Below are 23,630 nucleotides of genomic sequence, written 5' to 3' on the forward strand. Positions count from 1 at the left end.
TGCAGTGTGTGTGTGAGAGAGAGAGAAAGAGAGAGAGGCCTTGTCAGCCTCGTTGTGACTCCGCTGCCCTTTGTTAGTATGAATGCTTAAACAGCTCGCCACAAGCTCAGAACCCAGGATAAATAATTTCCACTGTCTGTCATGCCGATCTGAAATATGCACGGCTACAGCTCGGGCGGAAAGATGAGACAAAAGGAGAGGAGAGGTGAGGTGAGCCGAAAAAGCTGGCATGGAGAGCGGGCGCACATAAGAAGGCTGTTTTATGTGGCTTGTCAATACCTACTAATGAGAATTTCCACTATGATTTGCATTGTACAGTCTGAATCTAACATATTGCTAACATACCGTAAACTTCTGTGAACGGGGGCTCTTGAAAGTCTGAGAGTTACGTTTTCAGAAAGTTCTCAATGCTGTCATAATTTTTCCAACTTACTCTTGTTATGTAGGAGCAGCAGTTTCATTGTTTAAGATCTGAAAGTTTTGTTGCAGCATAACTTTCCGTGCATTTTTATGCTCAAGAGTTGACTTTAAAGATCAAGTGCTCACACAGCCTGATGACCTTGCGATTGTGCAATTTGCGTTCATAGCAGAGCCACATTTGGCATTAAAGAGCAGCGTGCACTTTTTGAGACAAGTGGAGGAAACTTGTCCATGATTCACATGAAGTTAATGGGTGAAAATGAAACAAGACTCCTAACTGATTAAATACAGTCAGATGTTTTTGTGATGCACAGAGCCACTTGTTCTCAATCTCTCTCTCTCTTTCCTCGAACAAAATAAGTGGTGTTTGTCAGCTCGGTACTCCAGAAATTAAAAATAAATTAACTTTTTCTTTTTTTTTAAATTCTGCCTCTGTGGGTGCCAAACCTCAGCATCACATGTTTGATTGAAGAAGGCATGGCAGAGTAGATGTACCCCCACCCCTGAACTTGCAGTGCCCTGGTAAAAACCAAGGGGGCGGTGGCTGCAGGAAATGTTTACATGTGATAGCTGGTTTAAGACCCAGCAGTTTGCCAGTAATTGGGTAAGCTGGCACAGCGGTGAAGACCTTTTGTTGCACATTCGTCTTGAATCAAAACCACTTTTCCACACCACAAAGGGGAGCTGAATTAAAATCAGCTGTATTTGGTTGATTTAAGACAGTTTCTATTTCATGGAACCGCATTTAAGGCAGCTGTAGCCTCACCATCGTGCGTCTGCTTGCCAGGCATCTCCACGCTGTCCAAGTCCCATTCACTAAATCATTTTAAGAGACTGAAATGTTTAAATGTCCCCTCAACAATGGAAGAGCTGTCTCACTGTCTATCAGGATCGGACAGTATGCAATTTATTGAAGTTCTCTATGAAATGAAGACGATCCATGCTGTTAATTATCTTATTTCCTTTTTGGCTGGTTGTTTGAAAACTTAATGATGCTGCTATTTTAGACTTTTTTTTTTAGTTTATATTTTTTATTTATTTATTTATTTATTGCCTCCTAGTTCTTGGGAAGAGAGAAAAGTAGGACGCTCACTTTGCAAGTATTGCACAATCCCACTTTCTTGTTTGTTATTTTTTTTTTCTTAAAGGCACAAATTATTTTAAAAATAAACAAACAAAAAAGCATTTCTCAACTGGAAGAATATTTAATTGTTTTTTGATTACTTAGGATATGGCCATGGGAATTCCTAGTTTTAAATATTTAAAGACATGCAATCCTGCATGAAGCCATATTTCAATTGGCGGTTAACTGCATTTTTTCCGCGCTCAATAATTATTCTCTGAAAACAGTCTAAAAACATCAAATACATAAATATTTGAATTTCTGTTCAGCGGAGAGCATAAATTAGATGGAGCTCTCAGGGTATCCTCGGTTCTCTCAGACACACACAGACAGCAGGGACAGAGAACGACAGAGAGGCTTTGGCCAGAGGGTGGCAGCAGTGAGTAGCCCTCGCCACAGAGGTCTGCCAGTCTGATTATAATTTATGATCCATTTCTATTATAGGTGGGGTGTGCAGAGATAGTTACAGTAATAATTATCAGAGTGAAGTGTTTCCTAGGCAACTGGAATCTTTTTTTCTTCTCCATTCATGCAGGCGTAGCAAAAAGTGAGTGTCTGTGTGTAGCATGACATGACTAGTAGGCCTTTGCTACATGGTATCACCACTTCAACTGCTGCGTGTGGTGGTTTCACTATGTTCTACTACTGCAAGCTTCAGACTATGTACAGTCCCTGCAGGCCAGAGCTGGACCACACACGCACTCTTTTTTTTTTTCTTCTTTTTTCCCTCCTCCTTTTTCTCGCATATTTGCAAAGATTAACATTTAATATGCTTTTCATGCCATTTTGAAATACAACACAGCTATCTTGGCCAACCAATTTTTTTCTCCCTGCACTAAATGAAATAAGCAAATGATTATGGGAATTCCGTTAACTAGACCAGCTTTCTTACATCTTTTACGACTGGCGATATTGTTGTAATTTTTCTGTATTTCTCTGTTTCCTTCATGTTGGCAGTAGCAAGAGTGTTATCCCTGTCTTCACCTCAGCAGCCACATCCTCTTGGGTCCTACACAAGCCCCCTGCACAATTACAGGACAGCCCTAATTCCTTATCATAAAAATCCAATGGTGTAATGTTGGAGGAATTGCCGTGTTGAGGCTAAACAATAGGGCTCGTACACTACGCTTTGTGTCATTAAACTCAGCATGCAAGCTTTGAAGTGTCCCTTAATTCGGCCATGCTGTGCCTCTTCCGCATGAAGATATTGCAACGATATGAAGAAAACAAAATGAGAGAGACAGTGAGACAAATAGAGATGTAGCCATCACCTTCACCATGAACCGCTTTTTTCCCCCACTCCTGTTAGGTGTACTACAGAGATTACTTAGACCCATTACCACAGTTATGGTTAGGCGGAGCACCAGAGCAATAGAGAAACAGTGTTCTCCTGGTACTTCATAGGCAAGTCAGACGTCTGGCTTCAAACCTGAGCAATACTCCCATAGGGGCTCTAGTGTTCGCTTTTACCACAAAAACAATACACACTCAAAAAGTTTGCATCACCAGACAGCCGCTGCTGAGGACGTACGCTTAATTTCAATCACATCATTTGAGTGGGAGGAAAGAAATCAGTTAGTGGAGAGGAAACATTATTTGAGATAAGTTTATTTGAGTGGACTTTTTTGCTACTTTGATGTTAAAGAATTAAATGGAATTAATGAAAAGAATTATAGTAGGAATTAAAGGGATAGAGTTCACCCAAAAATATATGTTGTATCATTCATTTATTCACCCTTATATCATTCTAAAAGCCTGTTCACACCAAGAGCAATAACTATAAGATAACCATTTAGATATAAGCGTCCAAACCAGAGGACAATATCGTTCTCTTTATTCTGTTCAGTTTATATGCTTTTAAAGCAGGATGGACTCTGATTGGCTCAATGTCAATGTTTTTATCGTTCATCAACTGGAAAAAAAAAAAAAAGTTTTGAAAAGATTGTTTCACTGTATCATTATTGTTATAGTTGTGGTTTGGACTCTGCTATTCTTTTATATTTTGAATGATTTTTTGAACTATATCTTCATAGTTATCGGCCTTGGTGTAAACAGGCCTTAAACCTTTAGGAATTACTCACATCTGTCCTTAAACCCCATTCATGTTCACTTTATTAAAAAAAAAGAGCAGCTTGAACATTATGCTAAATATATTCTTTTGGTTTTTACAAAAGAAAGTAAATCATATGGGTATGGAATGACATGAGGTTGACTAAATGATGACAGAATTTTTATTTTTAAGAAACTGTCACTTAAAGGGTTAGTTCACCCAAAAATGAAAATTCTGTCATTGATTACTCACCCTCATGTCGTTCCACACCCGTAAGACCTTCGTTCATCTTCGGAACACAAATGAAGATATTTTTGATGAAATCCGAGAGCTGTCTGACTCCTCCATAGACAGCAATTTAACCACCACTGTCAAGGTACTAAAGACATCATTAAAATAGTCCACGTGACTACAGTGGTTTAACCTTAATTTTATGAAGTGACAAGAATACTTTTCAGTCTCCTATGCTGTTGACGTTGTGGACGTTGGATTTTGGAACATGGTAGCTGGTTTCTAGTTGGTCTAAGATGGTCATTAGGCGGCACAAGCTGCTAGACCAGCTGCTAGACCAACAAACAAACCAGCTACCCACCAGTCATGCCAGATTAAGGTGGTTTTTGGAACATGGTGGTCAACCATTTAATGACACGGGCTGTCACGATATCAGATTTTCAATACACGAATATCAAGGCCAAAAGAAATCATGATAATGATATTTATCACAATATCTGTAGACATGTTGAAAATAGAGGAAATATATATTTTTAACTTTTGTGTGTTTAATCTTTTTTGGCCAATGAATCACACTTAAAATATGAGTTTAGGGAGGCGGAAAGAGAGTTTGTAACCATAACTGTACAACAATTTAGAAATATGATGGGCAACCAGTGCTAAGATGCTAGAAAACAGTTACTGATTCCAGATTGAATACATTATTATCATATGTCTATTATTAACATGATATCAATAATTCATTTAAATATCATGATTATCATGAATTAACTGATATATTGCAACACCCTTAATAACTTGGACCAACTGCAAACCTGTTACTGTATTATAAAATACAGCTTAAGGCTTAAACTTTTGTTGCCCACAATTAAATGTTCCAGATCAAGTGCTAACCATTAAAGCACACATTTGCATGTTGTCTTTTCTGGGACATAGTTGATGCTAAATGAGTGCCGCGGTCTCCCCAATGTCGCAGTAGGGTACGTAATGGATATGTGGAGATCTTCTCCCAGAAATCTGGTAGGGACTCGGGAGGTGCGGGCTCTGTTTCACCTCCTGCCCCAGAACAGATTTTGTGGTGATGATGGTGGCTGGCATTAGTACTGCTGGGAGTTTAAAGGCGGATCTGTTACTCGTAAGGGGTTAAAAGCTGACGGGGCGGGCTCTCAGTACTCCCAGAGTGTGTCATTGATTGAGGCACTTGGCTGATATGTCACCACCAGGCACACAGATGGATGAAAACACAAACAGTGCAGCCGTGAACACCTTAGCCGAGCCGTCGCATATGCGCGTGTACATGTGTGTTTGTGCGATTGCCTGTGAGTAGATGGTGTGAAAATCTCTGGATACGATGGCGTAGTGTGTTTTGTCCACATGCTTCCAGTAATCTGTTCCACACAATCCTCAAGTGTCTTCCCTTCTCGTTCTCCCTCGTCCCTCCTCCCTCTCTCTGTTTTGCTCTCTCTCTCGTTCCCTTTTCTTTTGCCTCTCTCCACCCTGAAGTGCCCTTTTTAATTGAACAGTCATCTGTCGGCTGTTTTCCCCTCTCCCCTCCTCCCTTCTCCAACATCAGTCCATCCGATGGCTTCAGCCACTCTCTCTTCCCTTCTTTCTTTCTCTCTTTCTCTCTCTACTCCATCATGCCATCTGCTTACAGCCCAGTGACTGGCAAGTACTATGCCATCTCTCCCTACCTCCTTTCATCTGTCCCTCCCTCCCTCTCTGTTGGCATTGTTTGTTTGCACGGGTTGCTGTGCCTTTAAGACCGCTGCCTGCGACTCGGGCCTAATATCATTAATCTGTACAAACTTGGTGTGACAGAAGCAGGAGGCACCGCAGATTGATGACATTTTATTGTTATTGCAGTGCTACTATTAACTGTTCTGCGGTTCTGCTCACATTTTTTTCCCTCTACCTCCACACACGCCTGGCAGAGAGAGACCAGGGAAAGGGAGAGATTTGCAAATTGAACACACTGCTGGTCTGATACAGAGAAAAACTGATTAATTTAAGTGTAAAATTGCTGTTTTGATGTTATATTTCAGTGCCATTTTTTTTGCCAATAAATGCAGCTGAATCATTGCTCTTGTTTTCTCTTAAGGCCTGTTGAAGATTACAGGGACGAGTGAGAAGCACTTAATTTGCAAACAATGGGGATTCTGTTGTTCTCTCACAATATATAGCTTTTATATACTTTTGAGAAATATGTATATTATACTGAATGTTTATTATCATGGACTGTATAACGGTTGATGCACGGTGCAGTTTTATTGATCCACAACACCTCTTACATTTGTACTGGCTCGAGTATTACAGCCTAAATATTACATCAACAGCTATATCTATTTATCACTGATGTTTTATACTGAAAATATTGCTGTTACTAAATCACCACTATTACAACAGCTGTCGCTACTATCACCAAGTTAAGCACAACTGCCGGCACTGCTAAAATCATGGATGCAACTGTGTAGAAACGCTTTTGGGTCATTTACTCACCCACTTTTGGGACATTTACGCATTCACACACGCGTTTGCAATTCATTGGTATTTTCTTCTGTGAAGAACAGAATAAGATCTTAAGCAGAATGTCTGATCTGCTCTTTTCCGTAACAAAATTGGATGGTGAATAATCTTACTAAGCTTAAAAAGGAGAAAAAGTTTGTGTATTAATAATAATAATAATAATAATAATAATAATAATTATTATTATTATTATTATTATTATTACTATTAATAATAAAGAATATTAGTATTGTTTTTTTTTTCATACATATGAAGAGTTTGGTTCCAAAACGCTATAAATCCATTTTGATTAATTTGAGTAAAAATGTGTTTTCTTTACCAAGAAAGCGGCAAGATGAAAACCACTATTTTCTGTTTCAAACATTCACATAGCATCTTTTGGTTCTAAAAAAATTAAACATTAAAATCTAGATTTTGATTTTAAAAGGTTTATTATAAAAACTGATTATTTTCCCCCCAAATTGCAATAAATCCATGACACTTTTTTTTTTTTTTTTTTTCAAAATGCAATTAATCCATCGATATAAAAGTTATTTTTCATATTGAAAATACACAACGAAGTAAGTTGATTCACATATATGACAGCCTCTGAACTTTGTCAATACGAATCTTATATACAGGCATTTGACTAAAAATACATTCAGTTCGCTCACAAAATGAATTCAACGAGTCATCTTGTTAATGTTATAAATTAATTACGTCTCCGTTTGTCATTAACGATTAAAGAGTATCTGGTGCCACCGCATGGTTAAAATAAACACATTTGCCCAGTACACTGGTATTAAAAACGGCTTTTAAAAACTGTTCATGGTTCAGTTTTGGGGACCGTGACAGAAGTTTGATGCTGTCGTGGAAGAAGCAACAGCCGGCATTTTTCCTCCTCCCGACTCGAGTGCCTCATCTTCTTAATCTCCTCACGTAAATGATTACATTTCGATGACTTACGTTTCTTTCCCCACCGCAGAAACCATCACAGGTTTCACAAAAATTATTCATTTTTCTGTTTTTGTTGGTCACAAAGTACAACGTAGATAAAACTAGGATGCCGGGTGCATTCAGAGCGCCGCCATTACTGTTTGTGTGTGGAATAGTGCGCTGTGATTGGTTGAGCGGATATATCGCATTCTGCAGAGAAGGGAGACTGGCGTTTGTCGCGTTTTGGAAAGAAAGGGAGAAAACGTGACAGAATATCACGACGGATATCGCATTTTGCGCAAAATTAATAACTGACTTTTCAAAACCGACCAGATACAGTACTGATTTTGGAGGAAACTCTTGCTTGGCAGTATAAATCACTATTCGCTTCGACATTCTGGATTTGTTTTTGTGTTTCATGGAAGAAGGAAAATAATACAGTTCTGGAATGACATAGGGTGAGTAATTGATGACTAAGCAAGATTCTCATTGTTGGCTGTTAAGTATCTGTTAAAGTTGTGAGCGTGACAGGACAAATCATGTTTAGTGGAAGTTCAATTAGTAAAAAAGGCTGGGCATATGTGTGTGCGTACTTCACTGATATACCAGGGAGTGTTGGCTGTACAAGGTCAGACCCAGAGCTCATTAAGAACAGAGGAGGGGGGGTGGGGTCCCAATTCTCCCATTCTCACTAACCTTATTCTGTAATTAGCCATTGTTTCCTCTTAACACTCTGATCAGGGAGGGGAAGGACAGGAAACCTATTAAAGAACAGAGCTCCCAAGCACCCAAGACATACAGTTACAGTAGAGTACACTTTCTCATATAGTACATGGGGGGAAAGGTGTCCGGTATTTTCCACATCAAGACCATGTTCTGGAGCACCAAGTCCACAGTTGGGTGATCATATTGCAGGCGCTTTTTAGGGCAAACATGTCATGTATGGCTTCCTCCATATGGCACATTGGGGTAGGTTTTAAGAGCCCATAAGATCCAGGGGCTTCAGTAAAAGTCAGTCCTGCTTAATGATGATTGATGGGTGCTTTTCTTTTTCTTAATCATTCTCTCGCTTTTTTATAGATTTCATTGGTACAGCTGACCTGCAAAAGGAGCAGAAAGTGTAAGTGTGCATGTTGCCTGGGTTCATATCTTTTTTTTTTTTTTTTCTCCATTAATTTATTTAAAAATGCATAAAAATGCATTTTACACCTAAAATGACTTACAGCTAAAACATTTTTATCATTGAACTGCTATTTATTATTTAAACTTTTCTTGAAAATGTTTCACAAAACCATATGAAATAAACATTCTATTATTATTTTATTATTATTATTTACTGCCGTTATCAATCTCTCAAAGTTTCTTATTCACCGCTAAATAAGTTTACACAACTGTGACGACTTCCGCCTCTGAGAAACCCGGAAATGTAAAAAAAAAGGGTAAATTATTATTATTATGTAAATACACATGTATTTTAGACTAGATTTTTCTTTTTTTCTTTTAGTGTGGACACTTGCATGTGGTTACATGCCACATAGTTACATGCTTCAAAAAGGACAAAAAGCACCATTAAAATTTATTTATTTATTTATTACTACTAGTACTATTATTAATAAAAAATTGATTTAACCGGGACTTTAAACGAAAGTTTGTGAAAATACTTGAAGTCATTTTAAATGTAATTTTGTTCCCTTCATTTAACAAATATGCCTTGTATAGCTCATAATTGTTTTTGTTACAAAATATATTGAAATATCTTCTAGTAAAAATCAGTATCATGTACATGAATCCGGGCACTGGTAAGGACAATAAGGACCCTGGACCACTACACATGGGGACACTGACGACTCTGACACTGATTTCTGGCAACATGACAACATCCTTATTATACAACATCACTACTGGTGTTTATGAGTATTAACAGCAGAACTGATACCTTTGTTAGGGTTAGCTGTAAACAAATTTTAAATGTTAGCTGGATTATGTTCATTATGGTTTTGCTGAAATATAATTAAATAATGGTTTGTATTTAAAAAAAAAAAAAAAAAAAAACATTTATCACATCATTATGTGTGAGTTGGCTCCCATGGTTTCATGCTTTAGTACTTCCATTAAGGGAACATAGTGAGCATCGATGCTCTCTGGTTTTCACGGTGCATTGTGGGACTTTTTTTTTGGGGGGGGGAGCGAATGTTTCAATGCGCTGGTAGGATTTTGCGATTGAGACAGCCCTTAAAATTGCAGACTCCCTGATCAGTGCCCTGATTACTGAACTAGGGAGCTGATTGAGAATCACCCATAGATAAAGTTTACACATTCACTTCACACTCATTATTGCATAGTGATTTTAGAGGTGTATGAGTAATAACGTGCTATGCTATCCCCCGTCTCACCTGTTATCCAGCAAACACAAGGAATGAACGAGTCTGCCAAATATTTTTTCCTGTTTTTAGGTAAAATTTGTTATTCATTTTGAAGCCATTATCCATGTCTTTCCGAATAAAGTATTCGGCTTCTTGCAAATCCCTATCCATCGGCCATTAAAAGAAGAGATTGGTTTGTAATTTTCAGTCTGTTTTGTGGAACTTAATAACAAAAAATTTATATGCTAAAAAAAGGTGCTCATAAGCCTTGAGGTTGCAGGTCACATTGTACTTAGTAACTCTGTCAGTTATATAAAATGAAAATGCGCAGAGAGCCATCTGATTCAAGTCTATTGTGTTGGTGTATTAAGCAACCCATGATGTAAATGTGTCAGCATTACAACTTAGTTTATCAGTCTCTTCCCTGCCTTAGTCTTTCTCCTACTGCAGGCTGGCGGTGGTCCATCCATCTGATGAGTACTTCCCTCCTATCCAAATCAACCTGCCACCTGCCCATCAATCAGTTCCCAACAGCTACAGCAACTTTCATTTTTCGATTTGACAATTACACAAGTTGGACAACATCACTCATATCTATCCCAGCATCAATGAGCTTCAATCTCCGCTCATGAGCCACCCTTAAACCCCTCAGCAGATATGCAGCCTAATGTCATCTTGGCTGATGTCGAGACAACATTTACCAACACGTCAGCCTGGCATCCAAAAGCGTTCGCAATGTTTCCGAAACCGTGTGACCAAATTGCTGCTAAATTGCAGCCTTCATGAGCACTATTGCATTGTGTGCTGCCGTCGAGGCCTGTCTGTTAGACGAGGAAGACTTTATGAGTCTGAAACGGATGAGGAACGGGACGAGGACAGGCAGTCATGTGGGATCGGAGATGCGGTGAGAACAACGACAGGGGGACAGACTTGATGGGATTTCCGAAATCCATGTGGGCCATGATGAATGTCTGAAATTGGTTTGTCTGGGGCTTGATAAGTCATTTGTTTTCATTAGCCTGATGGTAGCCTAAGTCCATAGTGGTAGACTGATTGGTGTGTGGTTGAGGGGGCTTGGATGGAGATGAGGCCTCTCTCCTGTCCTGGTCTTCATCCCGCTCTAAGAGAATTATATCGGCTCAAGGGCCCGCACCCCTGTGGACAGCTCCTGATCAGATAGGCCTCTGACAGCAAAATATCATTCACTCCTTGTCGCCGCCGCTCTCTCGTTGGAGCATGTCCATTAAATATTGACGAGCCGTTATCTCCAGGCGCTGAGGGAGACGTAAAAATAACGCAAAGAATAGAGAGGGGCGGGGAGCGGGAGATAAAGTCAGACGTGAGAGTCTCACCTTACAAACCGAAGCGGCAATCCCTCACGCTCTACTCCGCAGACCGTTTCTACTCTCAGACTTGTCCTTAAAGTCACATGGTAGTTAAGTACACTTGGCTCACATTTGCCTTTAAATGTCAGGTGCTGGTTAAAACAGACATGTCGCTTGAACTTAATGGAGGGGATTGTATGCGGAACAATAACGCAGACGCACTGTTGCTAGGCATACTCAGTTAATAGGCTCGCAGGTGGCACTTAAATGCGTCTTTCAGCTGCGGAGTGGATTTGTGTGCGTGTGTGTTTTCCACTATTGTTCCTGAAAAGGAAAAGCCACAAACCCTCTTTTTTTTTTTTTCTTTTTTTTTGTAGAGCCTGAAGTTACCTTTCATAAGGCCTTGTCACTGCTCACTCAGTATAAACACATACTCACCCTGCAGTCAAATCAGGCGCTGACATACTGCCGCTGTCACACCAAACGTAGCCCAAAGCATCAGGAAATAATCCAGCAGAAGAGACACTTAAAATAAGCCTGTAGCGCTACGAGAGTAGGAGTGAGGGAATGTGTATTAGAAAGAGGGTTAAGTTGCCTATAAACCACTTGATTCTGTGAACACAGCGTGTGTATGTTTGTCTGTTCGAGATGTTGTTTGGGGGATGGGTTCACGGTCGCACATGTGACACAAACACATACAGATAGAGAGAGAAGAGCCACATGGCAGCAATGCTGGGGGGCCATTTGAGGCTTTCAGGCCTTGGTTAATTGGGAGCCTTCACTATTGATTAGGAGATTAGGAGTGAGCGAGCATGGCTCCTATAAGCCAGCACACACTCAGCGGGAGGGAAAGGGTGCTGTGTGTGTGTGTGTGTGTGTGTGTGTGTGTGTGTATGCAATGAAACGAAGCATATCTGAAAAATGCCGCTCTGTCAGTAGTGCAAACACAAGGCAGGAGAAGAGGGTTAATCGTTACCTGATCAGAAGCAAGTTGATTGATTCGGATTGTGTTCTGGTCCTGATAAAACGAAAAATTTGTCAGGTTGATTAAATTGATCTGCGGGTGCCAACTAGTCCACCGATTAAAAGGTCATTCCTCAGTTTATGTTGGCTTCAAGTACATGGGTTTGCCCAGCGCAGAAGGGGTTAACCTTTCTGGCCATGACAGTATAAAAGCAAGCAAAATCAATAGGAGGAAAAATAGGAAAATGACATGCCCCTCCAGTTGGGAGATCTAATCTCCAATATCCATTTACAACACTAGGACTCGCTTTAGCAATTATAGGCCATCTCCACTGGCGGCCTCTCCTTTGGAGCACTGTGGAAATGCCTTTAAAATCTGCATTTAATAACGAAACAGTTTGTTTAATTCTCAAAAAGGCACATTTTCATATTGCTGAATGATTTTGATTGAACAAATTCCTCTTTTCCTGAATGTACATGTTTGGTATTCCATTGATAATATTGTATTAGTTTTTTTTGATAGTTACTCAACTTGACATTTTTCAATCAAAATGTTTGTAGAAAACATCCCCCCAAATGTTTACATTTCTAAGATTTTTTTTTTTTTAGTCTAGATTTTACAATTCACAATAAGGGAATAAAAAAGTCACAGTGTTTATTCCCCTATTCTGAATTGTATAATAATAATAACACAAAACAGTGCGGATTGACATTATTTTTTGCTATATTTATCTTGGTCTTGTGACAGATAGCTGGTAGAGTGTGGAGATTGCTTTAATTTAATCTGTATTTTAAAATATTGCATTTAAAATGAACTTCTATTTATTTATTTATTTTTATTTTTTATTTTCCAGCTATTAGCTGTTCATTTGCTTAATATTATATTCAAATATTGCCCTCTACTAGTTTAACCCCTTGCATTAATACACATTGACATGACTGCATTAAAACCATGACATATTCCATTTGAAAAATGCAGACCCCTTCTTTTTTCCCTTTCCCTCTCTCTTCTCTGCTTCTCTTTCCTTCCCTCCTTTTCAAAGTCCTCTTAAGGAGCGCTTTGTAGTCGCCCGTCCCGTCTTATCAGCTCTGGCACGAAGCACTTGCCTCTATGACTGTCCTTATGTTCTGAGTGAGCTCCTGCTTTTGTGCTTTCTAATGAACTTTGACCAAAATTAGACATACTCTTCAACTTTTTAAAGCGGGGCCCCCCTGAATGGCTCTTTTGTTGTGGCAGCGGCACAGCGCTGGGCTGCTGAAGGAATGCTGGGTTTCTCACTCTCTTTCCTTCTTTTTCTTCTTCTCATAGACATGAGGAATTTTGGTCTTAATCTCAGAGAGAGACAGACAGAGAGCAGAAGGACCGAACTCCCTCAGGCACTTTAGTGGACGCCTCTGCTCTCACAGATTCAGCAGTGAGACAAACCACTCTTCATTTCTCTCATTCCTCCCCCTGTCCAACACTCGCTCTGTCCCCACTTCTTATGATTCATGTCAAGTCTCTCACTTTCTCTCTTTTTTTGGTTGCAGTCTTCATTCAGGTCAATGACGTGACGTTTCCTTTTTTTTTTTTTTTTTTTTTTTGTCCAGATCTTTTAAGTAATTTAAAAATGCAGTTCATAAGAACTTGAATATACCTCTTCTATGATGAACATGTATTCAATTTATGAATTAAGCTATTTAAAGCTGCGGTCTGTAACTGTTTTTGGTTAAAATTTAATGATATTAGTAAAAATTCATGATATTAGTAATCTTGAAAAATATGTCTGAAAAGGTATTTTGCAAAATCAGTAAAATAATATAATAATGTGTATAATATAGTGATTAAAATGTTTTAATATGTGTACAAAATCTATTCAAAGTGTACACTGCTGTCCAAAAGTTAATAAATACTAATTAATATTTTTGTTCTGCAAGGATACAATAAATTGTTAAAAAATTATAGTTATTTATAATGTTACAAAATAATTCTTTTTCAAATAAATGTTGCTCTTTTGAACTTTATATGCATTTGCAAATGCTGAAAAAAAATATTACAGTTTCCATAAAAATATTAAGCTGCACAGCAACGTTTTCAACAGGATCATTTGACACTGAAGACTGGAGTAATGACTGCTGAGAATTCAGCTTTTCCATTACAAGAATAAATAAAATATATCACAATAGAAAACTGTTATTTAAATGTGTTACACTTCACAACTTTACTGTATTTTTGATCAAATAAATGGAACCTTGGTAAGCATAAGACTTCTTTCAAAAACATTAAAAATCACAACTTACTTTTGAATGGTATAGTGTATTACTTTTTACTTGATAGTTACTCAGCTTTAATCAAACATTTGTAGAACAATAAACCTTTTTTTTTACATTTCTAAGAAAATTGCACATGCATTATTGTTTGTTTGTTTGTTTGTTTTAATCTAGACTTTTAAAAAAATAATCACTTGTCATCATTTCACACATCCTTATTTCCCCTTGACCCTTTCACTCTCCCTCTGTCTCTCTCTCTTTTTCTCTGACACTGGCGGAGGATTATAAATCAAGGTAATCGGGGCCTGTTTAACCTCCGCTAGGATGTCGTCACCAGCCGAGTCCACATGCTGTTTTACGTTTCCGCTCTCTCATCTGCCTACCCGCATCACTTCGCTGCTTTATTGCCCCTCACGCTGCTTTTCTGCCTCTACGTCGTGTGTGTGTGCGTATGTGCATATGGGTGTCTCACATGCTCACTGTCACACTCCTGATCTTTACAACGCTCCCAATGCACTTGACACAAGACTGTTAGGTAAGGTGGCAAGGGAGTGTGGGCTTACAGCATTTAAACCACATTTTCACTTACACACACACCCTCCCCACATCACACACACATAAATTCATACCCACACACTCATAGTTGTTTGTGCTCCAATTACATATTTATGTTAGTCAAGCTGAGCAGAAGGCAAAGCGGAGGCACGTCAGTAAGTTTAGCAGGTGGGGGCCGATTGGTATCAACTCCCAGAGGCTGAGAGAAGATAGACACATAGACTGAACCTTTTCCTCGCGCTACAACACACACACACCTCTCATCTTACACCTCTAGCGCTTCCGCTATGGGGAGAGAGAGCAGAAAGGGGAAGGAGACAAGTCGAAGCGGCCTAGTCTTTTCAGAGGCAGAGCGAATGTGTACATTGAGTGCCGAAAGTGAAATGAGATAGATGATGAATTTGCTTGATTCATTAGCATGATGAATGAGCGAGTGTTATCAGGCAGAGAGCAGAATCAGAGGCTGACTGATGTGTGTGTTAGGGATGCTAGAAAGAGAGTCAGGCCCTCAGGTCGTTGACATTTAGAAACCCCAGAGACCGGGCTGCCCTAGAGCCCAAAACGCAGTGCGGGGAGTCAAATGCACATGCACACACATCATCCTCAAACTTTATCAGGGGATCCAGTTTTTAACATCATTCACACATAATTTAATAGGGAAAAAAAATATGCTTCTAAATTAGGGGTTTTCAAACTGGGGTTGGGGGACCCCCAGGGGGCCGCAAGGGAATGCTAGGGGGTCCGTGGAAAAGTTTAGAGAAAAGCAATTAAAAAAAATGTAAGTAAATAATAAATAAACAATAAAAAATAAGATTACACTAAATAAATTGTTTTAAATAATACATAAACAGTGTAGTACTACACTGATAAAAAATTTCTGCTTGATTTACTTAAAAAATGTGATGAATTTTTTTGCAAATTTTATTACGTAGATCAAACAAGACTAGTCTTTGTACAAACTACTTAATTTTTCTGTGTTGAAAGAAAAGTTGCACAAATTAAACTTAATTTTAGTATTTCTCTAGTCATTTTTTTTGTGTAGTTGAAGTTTCCTTTGCAATACATCTTACTCAAACATTTTAACACTGAATTAAACCATGCTTTTAAAGTGTATGCTTTACTTAGAAACATCTAAGTAAATAATGCAATAAATATTGTGTAGACACCATATCTACATAATAGAAGTAATGCTTCACCTGAACACAGACATCAATACTTGGTACACAATACACAATGACGCTAACATTCGATGGATTGTTTTTGAGTATGAATGTGTCATTTTGAGTATGTAATGAACTCCATTTGTCACAAAATGCCAAGTTTCTAAACCTAACAACAAAAGCAATGATAAAACAGTGTAAATACAGCTGGAAAACAGCGAAAAATCAACCTCATTAATTATTCAAGGCCCCGTGTATGATGGTAACTCCAGTTTCAGAAAAGTTGAGTAGGTTTTACTAAATTTTATAACGTTGATAAGCTCGAATTGAGTACTAATATTGAATTTACTTTGTTTTTCTATTCAGGAGTGAATAGAAATTACATCCCAAAAATCTGGATTTTAAATTTCCTTTTAAAATCATCTTACACATTCTTATTTGCCATTGACCCATTCACTCTACTTCTGTCTCTCTTTTTTTGTCTCTGACACTATTGGAGGATTATAAATCAAGGTAATTGGGGACTGTTTAATTTCAGTGTAAAAAATGTAAAATAAATAATACATCAACAGCATAGTACTATAGTGAGTAAAGAAACAGCAACAAAAAATAAAATGAGAGGTGAACGAGACCGCGTGAGCCGGTGTCTGAAGCACTTGTTTACCTGACATTTCTGTGATTGGCTGAGCATGATGATGTAGCATAGCACATCACAAAAACCATAAATAGATGCCATGCCAGAGTGTCGCCAGATTTTAATTGTCTGAAGAAGACGCGCAGGCGTGGCCGAGGGCATGGCAGGCCGACACGGCTCGTTCCCCTCTCAGGGAACCGGGTTACATACGTACGAATTCAACGCCGCGTCATGGCTTGGCGCTATGGGGACTTAAATGCCAATGCTGCCACGCCACTGGACAATGCCTGCCCCAGAAAGTTGTGTTTCAGCACAGACAATTGTGACCAGATTAACCCTGAAGGACTTGAGACCCTGGGGTTGAATCCATGTCCAGACTGTAGAACCTGATGAATGTGTGCGGAGAGGACCAGTCTGCCGCAGCACAAACATCTTGCAGTGGTGCACCGCTAGCAAGAGCTCTAGAAGACACGATACTCCTAGTGCAGTGGGCCCTAACTCCTAGAGGTGAAGCCATTCCACGCACTTCATTGGAGAGGGAGATCGCGTAAGTGATCCAGTGCGAGATGCGCTTCTTGGTGACCTCATTTCTTCTATTGCGGCCACCAAAGCAGATTAGGAGCTGAGAGGACTTACGCCACTGTCCTGAGCGGTGGACATAGATCCTCAAAGCACGGACCGGACATAACAAGTGCAGACATTCTTGCTATTGTGTCTCATGAGGCAGAGGGAAGAAAGCCGGCAAAACAACTGACTGACCAGCCATAGATGGAACAGATTGCATGGCTTGCCTTTTTTCGTCAGGCCACTCTAGATTGAGCTTGTCCACAGCACGAGTCCTTGAGCACATCCTCAAATACAACTGACTGAGAGGGCTGCTCTGCTGATGCACCTGCCTGTCTATCTGCATCCAACTCCTCAGAATCAGATACAGACCGAATGAGTTCCTCTTTCTGATCTGAAGATATCGCAGAGCAAGCTTCAGGATCCAGAACGGGGTGACTGCAAGTTTTTTCTCCACAAGGTCTGATCCTACTTGGCTAGCTCCTGCACTCCGTGGCTTGGGTCCCATGGCCGTAGAGGCGGCTCTGCGACTTCGGTCATGGCGCTCGCAGGTAGAGTTGGTGGAGATGGCGAGAAAAAAGGGCGTCCTCGTTCACCAACTCTACCTGCGAACCTCATAACCGAAGTCGCAGAGGCAGCTCGGGACCCAAGCCACGGGGTGCAGGAGCTTGGCTCTCATCAGCCAATTGGGATCGGAGCTTGCAGAGATTAATCTTGCCGGAATGAGCACAGTCAGTCCCCTCTACTGGACTTTAATGTATCGCGCTCACAGTGTCACACATTTCCTGAACTTATTTCCCGACATGGTGGAATCTAACTCCTATCTTTGTCAAACACACACTAAAAGCAGCAAATACAAGTTCACACATGCAGGTTCTGAAGACGAAGCTGGCGACACATTGGCATTGCGTTTATTTATGGTTTCAGTGATGTACTACATTACGTCGCTATGTCATTGTGCTCAGTCTAACGCTGATTGTTGTGTAAACACATGCTTCACATGCTTCAGACACGGCTCACGCGGAGCGTTTCCATAACGTCAAGCCATGACGCGCCGTTGAGTTCCATTCGAAAGGGAACAAATATTTTCAAATAATATTTTACACATTTATAATAATAGTTATAAATTGGGTATTAGTAAAAATTGGTTCTTTATACATGATATTATATACACTATATTGCCAAAAGTATTGGGACACCCCTCCAAATCATTGAATTCGGGTGTTCCAATCACTTCCATGGCCACAGGTGTATAAAATCAAGCACCTAGGCATGCAGACTGCTTCTACAAACATTTGTGAAAGAATGGGTTGCTCTCAGGAGCTCAGTGAATTCAAGCATGGTACCACGATAGGTTGCCACCTGTGAAATTCCAGTCCATTCGTGAAATTTCCTCACTACTAAATATTCCACGGTGAACTGTTAGTGGTATCATAACAAAGTGGAAGCAATTGGGAACAACAGCAACTCAGCCATGAAGTGGTAGGCCACGTAAAATCACATTGCGGGGTCAGCGCATGCTGAGGCGCACAGTGCGCAGAAGTCCCCAACTTTCTGCAGAGTCAATAGCTACGGACCTCCAAACTTTGTGTGGCCTTCAGATTAGCTCAAGAACAGTGCGTAGAGAGCTTCATGGAATGGGTTTCCATGGCCAAGCAGCTGAATCCAAGCCTTACATCACCAAGTACAATGCAAAGCGCCGAATGCAGTGGTGTAAAGCACGCCACCACTGGACTCTAGAGCAGTGGAGACGTGTTCTCTGGAGTGACAAATCACACTTCTCTGTCTGGCAATCCGATGGACGAGTCTGGGTTTGGTGGTTGCCAGGAGAATGGCACTTGCCTGACTGCACTGTGCCAAGTGTAAAGTTTGGTGGAGGGGGGATTATGGTGTGGGGTTGTCCATAAAGACATGGATGAGCGAGTTTGGTGTGGAGGAACTCTGTGCTGGCCTCCACAGAGTCCTGACCTCAACCCCATAAAACACCTTTGGGATGAATTAGAGCGGAGACTGCGAGCCAGGCCTTCTCGCCAACATCAGTGCCTGACCTCACAAATGCGCTTCTAGAAGAATGGTCAAAAATTCCCATAAACACACTCCTAAACCTTGTGGTAAGCCTTCCCAGAAGAGTTGAGGCTGTTATAGCTGCAAAGGGTGGGCCAACTCCATATTAATCCCTACGGATTAAGAATGGGATGTCATTAAAGTTCATGTGCACGTAAAGGCAGGTGTCCCAAAACTTTTGGCAATATAGTGTAGCTGCCTTTTAAATTTTGGGGTCACTCTTACAAGGATGATCATATTTGGGGGTGGGTAATATCAAAAGATCAAAAACTCCTGTTCTAAATTACAATAATAATAATTAAAAAAAAATCCTTAAGAGCATCTTAAGCAGTTATAAATGAGCATAATGTGCTGTTTATGGCCTGGTGCCATTTTTTTTGAGAGCATTGAATACAATTAAGAGAAAAATAATCTATGCTTCAATGATTTCTGGCTTTTCACATTGTCGTTATTAGTGTCAGCTTTATTGTTTTCTCATTTGAAAAACATTCTAAGCTTGTGGTCACTGGCTACTAATATTGAAAATTATAAGATGTGCTTATGTCCTCCACTAAGTGTTGAAGCTCTGTTGTTGCATATGTCTCTATCTCCTCCTCCTGCAGCTGATCGGTGCTCTAAAGTAGAGCACATGATTTTTTTTTTGACTGTCGCTTGTCATCTTTACCGCTAATTATATAGAGAAGTATGGAGATTTGGATCATTAGCAATGCTAATAGTAGCATCCAGTGAAACAGACACACCTGGATTGGGGTGAGACAGCTGGGGTAGGTATGGATTATAGACACAGGTGCACTATTCAACAAGCCTGCCAGCATTAGACGAATGTTAAAGTATGCACTTTAAACTAAACAAAGATGCTAAAACTGGTCCCTTTTCATGCCTCGTAACATCAGGGTGAAGTTCAAAGTTCTCTGAGGGTTTATCACTGGATTTTAATGCATATTCAGATATATGTTTACATCTGTTCTGGATAAGTTTGATAGGACTTTTCTATATTTAAATAAGCTGCATTCAACTAATTTATTTATTTTTTATTCATGTGTATCATCTATTTTGTTCTCAGATCTTGATACATGCATGTAAACAGGAAAAATATGCATCTCATTTGATGCACTTTCAAATGTGGTTCTAAATTTAATACATATGTACACTACTGTTCAAAAGTTTGAGGTCAGTAAGATTTTTTTTTTTTTGGGAAATAAATGATACTTTTATTCAGCAAGGACATTAAAATGATCAAAAGTGAAAGTAAAGAGAGTTATAATGTTACAAAAGTTTTCTATTTCGAATAAATGCTGTTCTTTTTAACTTTCTATTCACCAAAGAATCCTGAAAAAAGTGTAATTTCAACAAAATGTTAAGAAGCACAACCGTTTTCAACATTGATAATAAGAAATCTTTCTTGAGCACCAAATTATTATACACATTTCTGAAGGATCATGTGACGCTGAAGACTGAATAGTAGTCTATTTAAACCACATTTAACAGTTACAGTTATAGTGTTGAACTGTAACTTTTGAATGGTAGTAAATGTGATATTTGGCCTGATCTAAACACTCATGTCCGGTTATCATCTTTATCATTGCTTTTAGTATTTTTAATTAATTAATTAATTAAATTTTTTGCAGGACAGATAAAAAATATCTGGTCTGAAATCATCACTTGGAGTAGCGGAAATTGAGTGGGCTTGAGTCATGGAGGAATGCACAGATAAAGTGTTTTACAGTGATTTCCATTGTAAGTACATTATTATTATTATTTCTTTTTTTTTTTTATCAAAAGCTGTATTAGAGATAAGTGCACTGTTTATTTTAAGGTTTTGTTTGCATTTGTATAATATTTATTGACACCTTATGATATTTATAAGAACAACAAAATGCTAAATAAATATTTGGTGATGTTCATGTTAAAAACTTGAGTATTGCTTCTAAAAAGCAAACTAATGACACTAGATAGTGCTGCATTAGAGATTTTTGTGGAGTTTATTTAATTTTATTTAAATTGCACTTGTTCTAAGAAGTATCATAATATGTCGGTTACATAAGAACGTGCAAAATAATTTAATATTTGGTGACATTCATGTTAAACACTTATGAGTGTTGCTACCAAAAAGCTATCTAATGACACTGGATAGTGCTACATTAGAGACAGTTTTACAATTTAACTTCATTTTGTTATGCATTTGTGTTATGTTTGTGTTAATACGATATTTCTGAGAACAAAATGCTAAATATTTTAATATTTGGTGATGTTTGTGTTAAACTCTTGTGAGTATTGCTACTAAAAAGCGAACTAATGACAGTGTCGTATTAGAGATATAGTTGTACAATATATCTTTTTTTTTTTGTGCATTTGTATAATGTATTTGTCTACATCTTATGATATTTCTAAGAACAAGAAAATGCAAAATAATTTAATATTTGGTGACATTAATGCTAAACAGTATTGCTACTAAAAAGCTAACTAATGACACTATATAGTGCTGTTGTCAGCCTAGTGCGTCTTGGCAGGATATTAATGCAAACACAGTCGGTTATATCTTAAGTGAATGTACACAGTCGGGAAATGAAATCGCATACACGTCAAAATATATGATCTGTGCATTAGGCCTTAGCTTAAATGCAGGCAAAGTGAATTGTGACAGTTTTTTACGTGTTGCAGAAAGGCAGTTTGACAAACAACAGGTCTCAGAGGAGCAGCATATGCCGAGCTGCGGTGCGCATGCAGGCCCTACCTGCACAAGTCTCTCGATAGAGACTCCTTTGACTAGTAGCAGGGCACAACCAGTGTCTGTTTACAGTAATGGCTCTTTTATGGTGGCAGGATGCTGGCTGCAGCAGTCAGGGCCAGGGGCACTACTCTCTCTCGCTCTCTCTCTCTCTTTTTCTCTCTCCCTTTCTCTTTCTCTTTTTCTCCTTCAATGATAAATGGTCCTATCGCTGGTTTAAATTATTTCCTACAGATCTCATTTAGGGCCTTGAAGAAGAGATCCACCCTGTTTATTCATTTCACATTTGCACCCTGCTTCAATATCTTTGTCTATGCCTGCAAAGAATCACCCCCCCCACCTCGATTCTCAAGAAAAGGAGGGGAAAAAAGCAATTTGCCCAATGTACATAAAATGATGCTCTCACAGTTTTGATAACCTGCATAAATTATAAAGCGTAATTAAATATTATACCCTGTGAGTTGCCAAGGAGAAAGACAGAACGAGGGAGAGACAGATAGAAAGAGAAGATGAATGGAGAAAAAAACAGGAGGTTAGAAAATAAGGAAGGGGAAAAAATAGAGGAGAGAGAGACAGCTGTGTGTAGTGTCTTCTTCTAATAATTGTTCTTATTGATTCTTCCTTAAGGTGAAATGGTTTAAAGATAACAATAGCAGGGAAGGTAAGAGCAGATATCAGAGCGTGGCGCCGTGGCTTTGTTTGGCTCACATAAATCAGAGGGGCTTTTGGCATTGTGAAATTGCCGCAGAGGTGGCCCATATATTTAAATGGAGTATTAAAAATTTAAATTGTTCAGCACATGGAAGGCGTGGATGTGTCTCTTGCGAGCACGCGATTGACCCAAAAATATATTCAAATTACCACAGCTAAACAGCATCTGCTCCACCCAGTGTGTGTGTGTGTGTGTGCCTGTGTGTTTTTGTTTGTGTGGGGGAAAGAGAGCGTGAATGAACTCTTTAAGCGTAAAAAAAAAAAACATATCCTGAGCTCAGCAAAGAAGAATCACTGATTCAGAGATATGTTCTGGTGACTTTTCAGTTCTGTCTAAGATTACAGGCTGCAGGGAGGCGACCTACAAGTTGTTGTTGCGGTAGATTACACCTTACGAAGGAAATTCTGAGCGAGCTTTGCATGAAAAAATGCACATTATATAACCTATATTAGTCTTTATAATAGCTCAACTAGTAGAGCATGGTGCTAGCAATGCAGGTTGCTTTATATAAACTACTGTTCAAAAGTTTGGGGTCAGTTAAGGGTTTTTTTTTTTTAATTAATAAATTAATACTTTTTTTAAGTAAGGATGCAGTAAGTTAATCAAAACTGACACGAAAAACATCCATTTCACATAAATTCTGTTCTTTTGCAGTTCTTTTGAACTTTCTATTCTATTAATATTTCACAATATTACTGTTTTTACTGTATTTGATTAAGTAAATGCAGCCTTTATTACCAACCCCGAAATTTTGAATGGCAGTGTAATTGTCTGCCAGCTGGTAAATGTAAAAGTATCAGCATGGCTCATAAATATTAATTGGGTGATGTAACATTAGCCTAATAGTCGTAACTGATTTGCTGAAAAGCAGGTATGTGGTTATATTCGAATGACTGCTGATGCAAACAGTTGGCAGAGGCTTTTATCTGGCTAGGATATTTTCCTCCGGACTGTGGCAAAGCAAAACTAAGCTTAAAATAATTATTATTGCCCAAAAAGTGGAGTTAGAAATGTCTAAGCATTAACAACTAAGCCTCATAGCACCGC

Source organism: Ctenopharyngodon idella, chromosome 7, assembly GCF_019924925.1.
Source record: "Ctenopharyngodon idella isolate HZGC_01 chromosome 7, HZGC01, whole genome shotgun sequence".
Classification (NCBI taxonomy): Eukaryota; Metazoa; Chordata; class Actinopteri; order Cypriniformes; family Xenocyprididae; genus Ctenopharyngodon; species Ctenopharyngodon idella.